Source organism: Lycium barbarum, chromosome 5 (genome assembly GCF_019175385.1).
Source record: "Lycium barbarum isolate Lr01 chromosome 5, ASM1917538v2, whole genome shotgun sequence".
NCBI lineage: Eukaryota > Viridiplantae > Streptophyta > Magnoliopsida > Solanales > Solanaceae > Lycium > Lycium barbarum.
Window position 1 is genome coordinate 25,653,199 of NC_083341.1, and position 14,913 is coordinate 25,668,111.

At 38.0% G+C, this 14,913-nt stretch overlaps 1 non-coding gene across 1 annotated transcript; it reads right to left on the reverse strand.

Moving 5' to 3' along the window:
* Window positions 1-13,909: 13,909 nt before the first annotated feature.
* Window positions 13,910-14,016, reverse strand: LOC132643082 (small nucleolar RNA R71). The gene has a single exon (XR_009583530.1). It is a non-coding gene; the product is annotated as a small nucleolar RNA R71 (small nucleolar RNA).
* Window positions 14,017-14,913: the final 897 nt, after the last annotated feature.

Below are 14,913 nucleotides of genomic sequence, written 5' to 3' on the forward strand. Positions count from 1 at the left end.
ACTAGAAAGTTATAAGGTTTCTTCGATTTGCTCAACCACCTAGTCTCTAAATTTTGTTGTTCTTTGTTATTCTTGGCATTTCTGGGCTTGATTTTTGAGGAGGCAACATCCAAATCCCATTTTGGTCTAGGCCGTGCCAACAAAAGGTAATACTCATTCTTGCTACTTCCTTTACTTTAATTTCAGTCTTTTAATACTTGTTTTAAGTTATGTCTTAAAGTTATTGTGGTCTTTGCTAGTTAACTGTGATTATAATGGTGGATTATTTAGGTTTGGAGTTTTGTGTTTAATCATTTGGTGACATTGTTAATTGATTTCTGTTTTGTATCCTTGCAGTTTAGTCTAGTCTAATTTGGTATAGGCACTGGTAGAACCTATTTGAATCTGGACCATTATGTTCCCTAGATTTGTCGTTGTTTTCTTTTATAGATAAAATGGATTGTTGATGAAGATGTGAATCATCTTTCTTCTTCATCAGCTTAAGCACATTTTCCTTTTTGAATTAATACACATGGGACTTGTGTTGAGCTTAGCTAAGACAATAGTTTAATGGAGGTTTTCTATTGACATTTGTTTAGTCTTGTTTGTTCTTACTTCACTGAGGTTTAGATTTGAAGTAGGTTCATGTTTTATCTTGAAGTATCCACTAAGGTTTTTTTTTTTTTTTTTACTTTTGCCTTTAAACTAAATGGTTAATGACTGGAGTAGTTGTTGTTACAATTTTGTCTGTCTAAGTGATTAATCCTTGAGAATTGATACTTTGTTAATTAACCTAGTCTGAATTCATGTGTATCAAGCTTTAGTCAATTTGATTAGTCATTTGTGATGATACTAAGTTTCTTGCTCAGTTTGGTATCACTTGATCTATGTGAGGTTGGTTTTGGCTAAGTTGAGATTGGTTTTTTCTGATATAGGGGTTGTCTCTTTTTTCTTTCTTTCAAACTGTGTTTACACTTATCTGTTTCCTTGAACCTGTTTGATCATAATGAGTGGATCTTGGGGATTTACTTAAGGTATACCTGTAATTTGAAATGGTTAGGTGTACTTCTAATTAACAAATACTTCCTTGTTTTCTTTGTTGCCTGATAACTACTACTTTTTCCTAAAATAACTTACTTAGAATTCACTTAAGTGTATGTGATTCATTCCTGACTTGTTTGGATTCTTCTAAGTGGCCTTGAATGTTTACTTATAAAAGACTGTTTTACATATAAACTTACCCCACCTAGACACAGGACAAGATAAAACTGAGAAAAAGGATTTCGTCACAAGTAAGCCCCCTTTTTTTTTCTTTATTAGGTTTTTAAATCGCCTTTGTTTATTGTGAATCTGTTTGACATATATGCCTTCACTCGCCACGTGCTCTAATCCTCTGAGCTACAGGTCCCACCCCGTCTCCACTGGATCTGTTCCCGAGAGTACCCATAAAAAAGGGAACCTTTTCTCTCCCCAGCCATTTCGGGTTAAGAAGATGTAATGTGATGTCTTAGAATCTCCTTCCTTGAAAGCTTCCATTTTTCAGTTCAGAATCCGATGTGAGGAAAATAATCCTAGGTCAAGGCAGTAGCACGGTACGGGATCAGTCCCTTGAATGTAGACTGAACTTTAGTTGGTTTTTGTTTTTACTCATTTCATTGAACTACTCTTCTTGGCCAAAGGGTGAAGAGTCAAAAACTGTTCTTGAATCATCTTCTTTACTAAGTTTTGAGGAGTTTTAACAAAAGCTGGCACAGTTTGGTACTTAGAGCCCGTTAGGCTTAGCTTATAAGTTGCTGAAAACAGCTTATAAGCCATTTTGTGCTTAAAATAAGCCCAAAAAAATAAGTTGGCCCATTTGTCCTAGCTTAAAAAAAGCAGCTTATAAGCCAAAAAAAAAAAGTTGGGCTGCCCCAAGTTTTTTTTTTTTGGCTTATAAGCTGTTTTCAACTTATAAGCTGTTTTTTTTAAGCCCATCCAAACAGGCTCTTAGTCTTTTTCATTTGACCAAACCAGTAGTGTAAAGTGGTAGTTGACTTTAAAAGAGGAAGATCTCTGCTCATGTGTGTCATGATCACTTAAGGCAAGCATATTTTCTTAAAAGGATCAAGTTAAGTGTACGACCTGGGCTATTGCTGTAATGGTGTCTTGCTTATACCCCCCCTCCCCCCAGTTTGTTTGAATTTCATAAAGTCTCTCATTTGGATACAACCACCTAGTATACTGAAAATCTGTAAGTAACTCAGAATTAAGTGAGGTCCTATTTCACTTTGTGTGGTTTTCTTTTGTTGTGATCATCTAGCTAATGCTAGGAATCAAGAGAATTGGTTTTGTGCCTTGACTGTTTCACTGTCTATTCTTGTCCTCCCCTTTGTGTCCTCCCATTTAAGTTTGTACGCATAACATAATCATATTTTGAGCCAAATGTTTTGATCAAGTTTGGAAAATTACAAGAACCAGTCCTAAATACCTGCTTTGTTACTGAACTTCCAAAAGAATTTGTCTCTTTAAACTTATGTTTGGTTGACAGACCCTCTTGTGATGTATGTGTTCATTGAACCTACATGTGGGTTGACCTTAAGTTACAAAACTATTCTACTTCAAACCTCTCTTTCCTGATAAGTTTTTTTTTTTTTTAAAAGTCCTCAGTGTCTTAGGCTTAACATAGACCATGAGTTCTCCTTTTCTCTGAAAATCTGCAAGCCTTATAGTTTATGATTTGGTTCAAGTTGGTATTGTGTCATGAAAGTCTAGTGTTCTTTCTTTATACTTTTTCGACCTTACTGTGTGATCAACTAGCTAATTAAGCTGAGGTCTCCTAATGATTTATCTTGTTTGGAATTTGATGAAGTCCCATGGATGTGTTTGTGTGTGCATTTTAGACATGGAAGCCATTTGGCCTCATGAAAGGGTGCATTTGTCTTTACATTTCCTGGGAATGTCACTATGTGTTTTGACCTGTGATTTCTCCTACTTTGCTTGTTTTTTTTTTCAATCTGAGACTTCCCTTGTGTTACATGGATTTACATTCTTCAAACTGGGAGTTCTTTTTCTTGTTTAACTTCTTTGCTTTCAAAATCCCCTTCAAATTGTCTTGTGGCCTCCATGCTGACTTGATGTTGAATTTTGTCTTCCTTGTGTGGTTTGATTCTGATGAACAAAAGGTGTGCCCTTGCTTTTGAATTCTGGTGTGATTAAAAACAAGAGTCTCTCACCATGTTTCTTTTTCTTGGTTCAGTTTAGAGATGTTATGGATGATTTAGTTTGTTCCCACCTGTTGTGTGCTTCTGAGAGACTTGTTCCCAGCATTTAGCACTAACTTCAACTATCAGGAGCCTTTAGACCTGGACTACTGAGTCTGTTTAAGTAGAAAGGTGTGATAGGATTGAATGTATGTAAGTCTGCCTAAGGCCTCTGGTGTTTTCACTGGATGATTAGGGTGAGGACATTAAGATGAGGGAAATGGTTTTAGAAGAGGAAAAGGTGAGCCTGGGCATGAACTGGAGGTAGTGACCAGTGGAGCCTAGGGTCCCTTTTTGCTGAATGGAGACTCAGGAAAAGGAGATGGGGAGGTGATGACCCTATCCATCCTGTTTCTCTTTCAAGGGTCTAAAACTCTTACTCTCATTTTCTTGGACCTTCCACTCATGATCTTGGGACTCACAAAGGCATCAGGTAGGGGAGAGTAGTCTAACTATGCCTAAAAGTGAAGGAAAGGTGTGCCTAGTGATGCGGCGTGATTTTACTCCACAATCGATGCTTTTCGGCTATAAGTTTTACTAGTTTTTAAGCAAGTCTACGTGATTTTACCTGTTTTTTATTGGATTTCAGGTATTAAGTGTTTTGATTGCAAAAGTTGGAGAATTAGGTGAAAATGCAGAAAGAAATGGAGAAAATAACAGATCACTGAAGAGGCAGTTTGACGGAGCAATTAGACGGGCCGCAAAACATTCTGCGGACCGTCAAATTGACCGTATAATGGTCACAGTGAGCAGTGTATCGAAGATCCATTCCTATGGAACAGTTATACGGATCGCATAATATTTGACGGTCTGTCAAAATGTATCGTGAAAAAACTCTGGAGACTCTTTGATGGTTGAAAGGCAGAAATTTGACGGTCCGCATAACGGTTTTGCGGACCGTAGAATGGACCCGATGGGCAATTGTGTCTTTTCACTTCTCACAACTTAGGGTCTTATAAATACCTGATATAGGTTTCTTGTCCGACATTACATCAGATTTCAGTTTTTATTCTTCTTAGTACTAAATACTCATAGCTTTGGAAGTCTTTTGGATTACAAGCAATTGCAATTACTTTCCCCTCAATACCAAGCAATCATGTCACACCCTGATCTTACTAGGGTGTGATGGGCACCCGACCCCATATTCGGAGCCGAGCGAACCCGCTGACTCTTATTACACACATAATCACTTTGGACTCCTTAAATAAAATAAAGATAAAATACATAATAAGGATTTGCAGAATTATCCTTTTCATCGTTCCCGAATCAAGTCAAATCTGTAATCATATAAAATTTGTAACATGTAGCATAATAAAACATCGGCTGGTGGAGCCGCTTACAAGACTGACATTCTATACCCACGACTCTGTCTGCAAAGTCTCTAACTTCAACCAAGGCATCATAGCATAATACTCTGACCCGACAACACTCCAGGGCCAAATGGTGCTTGCCAACTTCGCTGGAACATCTTCTATAATGGCTTCTACTCATCTGGGTGTACCTACGCGGCATGAAACACAACCCCGAAGAAAGGGGGTCAGTACGAGCAATGTACTTAGTATGTAAGGCATGAATAGTAACATAGTAAGGGATGTAAAGTATGAATAATAACAGAATGGACATATAGGGAATACCGTAAGATAAAAGAGTAACCTGTACATATGAATGTCTTTTTGGCGGTACCATGCATGCTTAGTGCTGCGGAACGTGCAGCCCGATCCATTTATATATTATATTGCTGCGGAACGTGCAGCCCGATCCATTTATATATTATATTGCTGCGGAACGTGTAGCCCGATCCATTTATCCATATATCCCGCGTCCGGGACGATATCATATTATACCAACTAATCAGGTGGCTATGCGTCTATAGCGCCTCACCTTTCCCCTTACCCCATATACATATACATATATCATGTTCATGTATCATATACATATATCATGTAAGCAGCATGCAGGAGAGCCCAAAGAATGTTATGTCTCTATCGGAGTGACGTAAGGTCGGTAACCTCCGAATATATTATGAAATAATCATCATGGCTTTGTCTCACCTTGAAGGAACAATAATTATAAGGTGGGACTAGCAACGAATAACAGCGTTAAGAGAACATAGAATAAGATCATAAATCTCATAAGGCGTCGCTTCATATACATATGCACATACAAAAAAAAATATAAAACTCGATGGGTACGTACATAAATCGACACTTGAGATTCATAAACACATTTCAAGTCAATCCGAGTTAGTATGAAAAAGTTATGGACGTTTTAGTACAGAACCTTCTATGAACGTTTCAGAAGCTATTTTTTGGAAAATCAAAGCAATAATCATATCAAGTACCTTTCGAATATCTCTATGGATCAAATCAACATAGAACTTTTGGAACCACACACTTGTATCAAGACATAGCAAAATAGTTCTTCGGAAGTCAAGAGCATTAGCCATCCTAGTGGCTCTAAGAATAGGAGGTTCTTTGAAATCATACATATACTTTGTCTGTTTGTTTCACAAAGATCATGCCAAAAGAAAGAAAGGGTAAGCCTTACATACCTGCTCCACGTCCTATTAGCTACGCATAATTGTCCAAGCTCGCTATCGCTAATCTACATTAAAGAAGATTGACGCAATCATTAGACTCATCATCATTTACTTGTCTCAATCCTTCAAATGAGTTCATTTATAATCCGCCGAAATTTCGGCAGCATCTCCCCTGTAAATAAACCATCCCCGAGAATCTAACTCGGCCAATTTATCAACAACAATCCGAGAAATCAACTCGGCCAAATTATCAACAACAATACCAACAGTATTACATCATTTCCAATACCAACGTATGCCATAGAGCAGCCCACACACTGTTTTCTAAATTTCTCAACCAACCAATTTGCGGTATAACAATTTAGTAATTTTATTTCCGTAGAAAAGCTGAAATCAATACCAATAGCATTAATAACAACATCCTACAAGAAATATATATATTTTATCCAAATTTCTCCTCAAACTCAAACCATAATTCAACAACATCAACAAACGAATTTATATCGCTATTTTCTCCATTCTAATCCGTTAAAACTTTAAATAAACTTGTTAACAATGAAAAGGGATCGTAATCTTACCCCAAGTGTGCAGCCATCACGTCCATCCTCTTTTTCTTGATTGAGTTTTAGCTCATATTGAAGATAACACAGCGTATAACACTTTTCCCTTCATGGGCTTCGGGATTCGGGGCTCAGATTTTGGTCAAAATTAGTTTTTCTTCTCTCCAAGGCTCCCCTTTCTATTTTTCCAGAATTTTCTGGTGTTTTGGTATGAAAATTGAGGAGAAAAGGGATGAAGTTTCACTTAAATAAACATGGGTCATGGGCCTAACCCGGTTGGGCTCGGATTGGGCCTAGCCCACTGACCTTTCTGCCTTAAAACTTCCATATCTCCTTGTCCTGATGTCACCTGTGGACCCACGACCTATGGTTGGAAAGCTAATTCAACTATCTACAACTTCTATTTCTTGGTATGTTTCCGAATTCCAAACTTATAATACCGTGTTTTCCCCTCGAAGTCAGATCACCCGAAAACGTTACTTAAAAATATTTGTTTGGAGGACTTCCACTTCGATTTGGCTCAAGGGTCCTTCTTTAGTTGTGTTTAACTTCGGATATGTGCTTCATATAATTTGTCACATGTCCAAAAAAAATCTCGACATGTGGACCCCACCTCAGCTTACAAATAATCCGACGTACTAAAATACGGGATACAACACTATCAACATTAGTTTAAATTATGTAGCAACAACATAATTGTCAATCAATTTTTTTTTTTGAGGAAGCACGTGTCATGCTCATGCTCTGAAAATGCGGGGTATAACATCCTCCCCCCTTTAAAAACATTTGTCCTCGAATGTTGAGGTAGACGTCAATGTTCTTACTTATACTTGTTAGTAATTACTTTACTTACTTTCTCATTGAAACCGAATTTATCCAAATTATGCAGTCTATTTTTTCTTCTTTTGTGGCCAAAATCTATGCCTGTACTCAAAATCGTCCCTTTTTGCATTATATGTCTGTCTACTATCTGTTTATACTTTATCGTTCTCATTGCCTCTTCAACTTTCGTTGTTTACATTCTTGCATGCCCTTTCATGCCGTATTTACCACATACTTTTATCCAATCCTTTTGTTTCATCTTCTTTTTGTTCCCTTCAATCTCCACGTGTCTTCCTTACGTTTCCTAGATGACCTAAGCCTTTATTTTCTTAAAGTTGAATTATTCTTATTCTTACTTCCTTAAGGATAACCTCAAGGCTAATCACATTTAGCCTCATTTGCTTTCTGTAGCAGTCGAATCAATCTTTGCGGTACTTTGTCTTTCGACTAGTTTAACACCGACACATCTCGTTTGATTTCTCTTTCCTCCAATTGGATTTCTGGGCCTTGGCTATCTAACGGCAATTCTTGTACATGTGTTCAAAAATATCTCAAACCTTTCCTTTAATGCTTCATTTCCTTCAGTTTACTCTTATAGTTTCTGATCCTTCGTTCGGCTAACAAATTAGGAGTGAATTCAGAAGTCTGTCGGAAATAACCAGATCTCCAGTCATGCAGTGAATTCGAATCCTTTCATTCTTTCCTTTGTCTGTAACCCTCATTCGTCTCTGTTTCCAATAAGATCCTTCATGTTGCCAGCTCCACGCGGTCTAATTAGCACCCGCTTGCTCCAATCAAACATGATACCCTTCAATACTTTTCTTTGGGTTTTCCCTTCTACTTTTAACCTTTGTCTGATTTTCAATTAATAAGTCCTCCCATAGTCTGACGTACTTATCTGTCATTTTGGTTTATCTATCAAGCGGATCTTTTAAATCCTTAAATGTCCATCCCTTTTAGTTACATCCTTGAATCCTTTTCCCGCGACCTTGTCGTCACCTACTTCCACGATTTCACCTTTCGTTGGCTTAGTTCCTTTATTATTTTGTCATGCCTCCTTTCCCATGTTTGTTTCATAATATACCTAAATTTAGTCCAATTTCACGTTTTTTTTTTTTTTTCGAGTTGACTTCCCTCTTCATCATGCTTGCTATCGGTCCTGCCATTGCAAAACCTCTTTAGTCGTTTCCTCGTTGTACTTTACTTACTGAGGTTTCTTACCTTTCACCTTTTTCCAACATTTTGATCTCCTTACCTTCCATCTACTCACTTTCCTTCTTTTCCAAATGTCGCTGTATTAGGACTTTCCAATCTTAACCGGTAGTGGATATAACATCAGCTTACCTTGTAACACTTGTACCGTTTATTTTTGTTGTCACTTGAATTTCGATACCCTTACTCAATTGATGCCTTCCATACCGTAGCACCGGTCGCTGGGACACACATGTCCACCGATACAATCATAATTAGGATACCATACGTATATATATATATATATATATATTTACTACCATCTCGCTTACAAAATATCTCCAAATGCTATCCACCCTCATCCTAGTTCTAGAGCCGTGATGCACCTTCCTTCTCTTCACCGATCTAGTCCGCCTCGTCCTACGCGACCTCTTAAGGTTCCCCACCATCCCGTATACTCTAATTTCCCTTTTGCCTCTTATGTCTAAATCTATATAACTTTTAGTACACTTCCCAAAGGGTCACCCATCCTAAAATTTCTCTCACCTTAGCACGCTTAACCTTGAAACTCCGATGAAATCCGGTGCATTAGTGCTGATATAATGGCATCCACCTCACCGCATGGCCTTCATTACACGATCTGGAGCAAGTCGAAGTCTTACAAATTCCGAGACATTTTCGTAACACGTCCTTCCCTTTACAATTACTATTTTACCCTTTTCAATCCTCAATATTCACTTTTCACTTATGTGTATAACTACTTTTCATCCTAGAGTTCCAGATTCCTGATAGTAGGGAGCACACCTTCGTCGCCATTACTTATAAATACTCGATTATCCACCACTTTGGACTTCCGCTCGCCACTCTTATATAATAACCTACGGCAAAACTGATTGTCGACTTTCCTTGAATCGCCCAATAAACCTTACTCCTACTAAACCTCGAATGTAACCCATTCTAATCCTTCGGACTGCTAATCGTCTTTCTTGCAATCGTTCTTCATGCCATGCCAAATACATAACTCCTCTAAAACAACACATCCCACTTATTGTCTATTTACGATATTTCCTTTCCACGCTTCTTCCTGTTAGGTGTACCAAGTTAAATGACCTGATTTTGACAAATTTTGGCAAAGTCTCCTTTACAATTCTCACAATCCAAAATCTGCACGCGCCAATTACCAATAATGCCTCACAGGGCATACATATGTGTACGACATATTCCAGCCACCCAGGGCTCCCAATTTCAGGTAATAGAACAAATATATCAAAACTTACCTCTATGACTTTCCATATCATCACTTACCTTCTTCCGTCGTATATAAGGCTTATATAGGGAATCTCATTTCCTAAGACTTAGCTCTATCGCACGATCTAAGACAGAAAGAAGGTCAACAATCCCTAGATGCCCTACAGCCTCCTGTTTATAAATGTGGCCGGCTTCACACCCATAAACAGGACTCTACTGGACACGAATTTGCAGACAACCCCTAGGACGACCTGTTCTGATACCACTTTGTCACACCCTGATCTTACTAGGGTGTGATGGGCACCCGACCCCATATTCGGAGCCGAGGGAACCCGCTGACTCTTATTACACAAATAATCACTTTGGACTCCTTAAATCAAATAAAGATAAAATACATAATAAGGATTTGCAGAATTATCCTTTTCATCGTTCCCGAATCATGTCAAATCTGTAATCATATAAAATTTGTAACATGTAGCATAATAACACATCGGCTGGTGGAGCCACTTACAAGACTGACATTTTATACCCACGACTCTGTCTGCAAAGTCTCTAACTTCAACCAAGACATCATAGCATAATACTCTTACCCGGCAACACTCCAGGGCCAAATGGAGCTTGCCAACTTCGCTGGAACATCTTCTATAATAGCTTCTACTCATCTGGGTGTACTTGCGCGGCATGAAATGCAGCCCCCGAAGAAAGGGGGTCAGTACGAGCAATGTACTGAGTATGTAAAGCACGAATAGTAACATAGTAAGGGATGTAATGTATAAATAATAACAGAATGGACATATAGGGCATACCGTAAGATAAAAGAGTAACCTGTACATATGAATGCCTTTTTGGCGGTACCATGCATGCTTAGTGCTGCGGAACGTGCAGCCCGATCCATTTATATATTATACTGCTGCGGAACGTGCAGCCCGATCCATTTATCCATATATCCCGCGTCCGGGACGATATCATATTATACCAACTGATCAGGTGGCTATGCGTCTATAGCGCCTCACCTTTCCCCTTACCCCATATACATATACATATATCATGTTCATGTATCATATACATATATCATATACATATATCATGTAAGCAGCATGCAGGAGAGCCCAAAGAATGTTATGTCTCTATCGGAGTGACGTAAGGTCGGTAACCTCCGAATATATTATGGAATAATCATCATGGCTTTGTCTCACCTTGAACGAACAATTATTATAAGGTGGGACTAGCAACGGATAACAGCGTTAAGAGAACATAGAACAAGATCATAAATCTCATAAGGCGTTGCTTCATATACATATGCACATAGAACAATTTTTTTAAAACTCGATGGGTACGTACCTAAATCAACACTTGAGAGTCATAAACACGTTTTAAGTCAATCCGAGTTAGTATGAAAAAGTTATGGACGTTTTAGTACAGAACCTTCTATGAACGTTTCAGAAGCTATTTTTGGAAATCAAAGCAATAATCATATCAAGTACCTTTCGAATATCGCTATGGATCAAATCAACGTAGAACTTTTGGAACCACACACTTGTATCAAGACATAGCAAAATAGTTCTTCGGAAGTCAAGAGCATTAGCCATCCTAGTGGCTCTAAGAATAGGAGGTTCTTTGAAATCATACATATACTTTGTCTGTTTGTTTCACAAAGATCATGCCAAAAGAAAGAAAGGGTAAGCCTTACATACCTGCTCCACGTCCTATTAGCTACGCATAATTGTCCAAGCTCGCTATCGCTAATCTACATTAAATAAGATTGACGCAATCATTAGACTCATCATCATTTACTTGTCTCAATCCTTCAAATGAGTTCATTTATAATCCGCCGAAATTTCGGCAGCATCTCCCCTGTAAATACACCATCCCCGAGAATCTAACTCGGCCAATTTATCAACAACAATCCGAGAAATCAACTCGGCCAAATTATCAACAACAATACCAATAGTATTACATCATTTCCAATACCAACATATGCCATAGAGCAGCCCACACACTGTTTTCTAAATTTCTCAACCAACCAATTTGTGGTATAACTATTTAGTAATTTCATTTCCGTAGAGAAGCTGAAATCAATACCAATAACATTAATAACAACATCCTACAAGAAATATATATATATATTATCCAAAGTTCTCCTCAAACTCAAACCATAATTCAACAACATCAACAAACGAATTTATATCGCTATTTTCTCCGTTCTAATCCGTTAAAACTTTAAATAACCTTGTTAACAATGAAATGGGATCGTAATCTTACCCCAAGTGTGCAGCCATCACGTCCATCCTCTTTTTCTTGATTGATTTTTAGCTCATATTGAAGACAACACAGCGTACAACACTTTTCCCTTCATGGGCTTCGGGATTCGGGGCTCAGATTTTGGTCAAAATTAGTTTTTCTTCTCTCCAAGGCTCCTCTTTCTCTTTTTCCAGAATTTTCTGGTGTTTTGGTATGAAAATTGAGGAGTAAAGGGCTGAAGTTTCACTTAAATAAACATGGGTCATGGGCCTAACCCGGTTGGGCTCGGATTGGGCCTAGCCCACTGACCTTTCTGCCTTAAAACGTCCATATCTCCTTGTCCCGACGTCACCTGTGGATCCACGACCTATGGTTGGAAAGCGACTTCAATTATCTACAAGTTCTATTTCTTGGTATTTTTCCGAATTCCAAACTTATAATACCATGTTTTCCCCTCGAAGTCAGATCACCCGAAAACGTTATTTAAAAATATTTGTTTCGAGGACTTCCACTTCGTCTTGGCTCAAGGGTCCTTCTTGATTTGTGTTTAACTTCGCATATGTGCTTCATATAATTTGTCACATGTCCAAAAAAAATCTCGACGTGTGGGCCCCACCTCAGCTTACAAATAATCCGACGTACTAAAATATGGGATACAACACTATCAACATGAGTTTAAATTATGTAGCAACAATATAATTGTCAATCAATTTTTTTTTTTGAGGAAGCACGTTTCATGCTCATACTCTGAAAATGCGGGGTATAACAAATCAATTCGTAAGCATTATGATTTCAATTATGTCCAATTGTTCTTCTTTTTCTATGAGTAGCTAAATTTCCTTACTAGGGTTGTGAATCCATTGATGGGTGTTTTGTGATTGGGTTTGTGATTGATATATATATATATATATATATATATATATATATATAATGGATTGTTAGGGTTTATCTATTCTGCATTCATAGTTAATGGTTGCAAACATTGATTAACGTCGTATACCTTGATTTATTTGGGAAAATAATTAGGGTTGGTAAGAATAAATAACAAGGACTCAAAGCTATAAACTTTGTTTAATAGATTCACTTAGGAATAAGACGAATTTACTTGGCATAATTAACCGTTCTTCATATCACTTTCTTATATTTGGGAAAATCATAGAAAGAAATAATCTGTATTTATGGGAAAATAGTAGAGATTCACATAGAGGTTAAGTGCATTCATATAACAATCCATTAGAAGTATATCGAGATCAATATCCATGATCACACACCTCATCTAAAGGGGACACAACCTTAGTTTCTTTTACCATAAATTACCACCCAAAGCAATTAGTTAGCAATTAGTCATAAAAAGCCAACTTTTACCAAAATTATCGGATTAAGACATTAGACCTAAATTTAGCATTCTATGACTTTAGTAACCTTTTCACACCATATTCCCTGTGGGATTCGACCCCAACCTTGTTGGGTAACTATATTTGACAACGTCTACGTTATACCATTAATAGGTGTAATTTGAGCGTATCAAATTTTGGCGCCACTGCCGAGGAATACGGTTTTGAAATTGCTATAAAATAGTGTTTACTTTGATTGAAGTCTTTTGCTTATTCTATCACACCTTGTTTGCTACTCTATGTAAACCAGGTGAACATGAATCAGAATCAACAAAATCAACGTGCTGGTAACCAGGGAATCGGTTGAATACTCAGGCGAATGAATCAGATGATGAGAATGTTTTTGTTGATCTTGTTCCAGAGGAGGACTATGCATCTACTATTGTTCATCCTCGAGTTGTAGCAGCTAGCGTGAAAATTGACTCCTCTCTATACCAGTTGTTGAAGCTTGAGGGATACTTTCGGAACTCTACCGAGAATGACCCTCAACGTCATTTGCATAATTTTATGGATGTGTGTGCTAATCACATCCAAAATAACGTTTCACAAGATGCTATTTGGCTGAGGTTATTCAAATATTCCTTAGTTGGAGATGCAAGAACATGGTTTGAGAAGCTGCCCCGAAATTCGATTACTACAGGGGCAGAGATGGTGACTGCTTTTCTCAAAAAATGGTACCCTCCTAGCAGAAAGGCTGAAATTTGGGACAAGATCTGTGAATTTAAGCAGCGACCGGGAGAACAACTATATGAAGCCTGGGAGAGATTCAAGGAGTATTTGCAGAAGAGTCTGAATCATGGTTTTCCGGAGCACATATTAATAGAGAAGCTCTACCGAGGGCTAGACCCAGTGACGCAGTCAGTTGCTAATAATGCAGCTGATGGTTGTTTCATGAACAAATCATATCGATGAGTGACCACTATACTTAACAAGCTGACTACTCATAATCAGGCTTGGCACTCAAACAATGCTGATGTTGTACCGTATGGTAGTGCTATGATCCAGAACATGGTAAAGGAGAATCAAGATACCCAACAAACATTGGCAGAACTTGCAACAAATATTTCCTTGCTAACGAAGAAGTTTGATGAAACCTAGATTAAGAAGGTAAATGTTTGTAAGGATGATACAGTTATGCCAAAAGGGATGTACCATACTCAAGATAGTCCATTTCATGATGGGCCCCCTATGCAAGTTGAAGATGCTAACTATGAAAATAACTCTCAAGGGGGTTATCAAACACAGAACTATCAAGGTGGTTACCAGAATCAGAATTAATGGAGACCTCATCAAAGTCAAGGTGCTTATAACAACTCAGGGAACTACACCAATAATTATGGTGGTGCGAACCAAAGGAGCTACAACAACAGTAACAATTTTGGGAACAAGAGTTTCAATCCTTATATATCACCGAAAGGGCAGTCAACAAAGCAAGGTAGTTCGAAGGTTAAAGCAATGCTTGAGAATATTCTGCCAATCAGTCTAAGTCTGAGAGGACGTTATCTGGGCTGACAGAGACAGTTGGTTCCTATACAGCGGCTATTAAAAAGCTTGAGTCATAGATGAGGGATATTTCTAGAGAGCATCACCTTACTAAAAAATGAGGACTTTCGAGTGACACTATTCCGAATCTGAAGAATGGGGGAGGCGGTGTAGACCGTGTGTTTTCCATCACTACTAGGAGTTGTAAAATACTCCAA